The sequence below is a fragment of the Aulonocara sp. 'chitande type north' Nkhata Bay genome, linkage group LG12, assembly GCF_057382095.1.
Source record: "Aulonocara sp. 'chitande type north' Nkhata Bay isolate Kocher_YH1m ecotype deep benthic linkage group LG12, A_spYH_male_GT1.1, whole genome shotgun sequence".
Classification (NCBI taxonomy): domain Eukaryota; kingdom Metazoa; phylum Chordata; class Actinopteri; order Cichliformes; family Cichlidae; genus Aulonocara; species Aulonocara sp. 'chitande type north' Nkhata Bay.
The window spans coordinates 15,238,870-15,239,253 of record NC_141355.1 but is presented as its reverse complement, the minus strand read 5'-3'; positions in this window follow the sequence as shown (position 1 = coordinate 15,239,253).

Below are 384 nucleotides of genomic sequence, written 5' to 3'. Positions count from 1 at the left end.
CAGTCCATTGGGTGGGAGGGAGGGGTGGGATGGGGAGGGGAGGGGGGATGACCATGCCCTAATGTCCTGGGCATTTGAAGTAGGATGGTCAGTGTTGCAGAGACTTTTGGAAATGTTTAGACAAACCTTACCTACCCTCAGGATTGTTGGACTGTAGAACAGAGCCACTGATAGTGATGAAATTAAACAAAAAAAAAAAGGATAGAAAACAAGCTAATATTCAGGGGATCCACTGTATAATAAAGACCACCACAGGGAATTGAAGATGGGGTCTTGGTGAATTTTTATTTTTATTTTTTTTTTTGGTTTATTTGTTTATTTGTTTTTCGAGACAAAAAAGAGAAGAAAAGATTATCTTTTTTTCCAGTCACTTTCAGTCGTGTA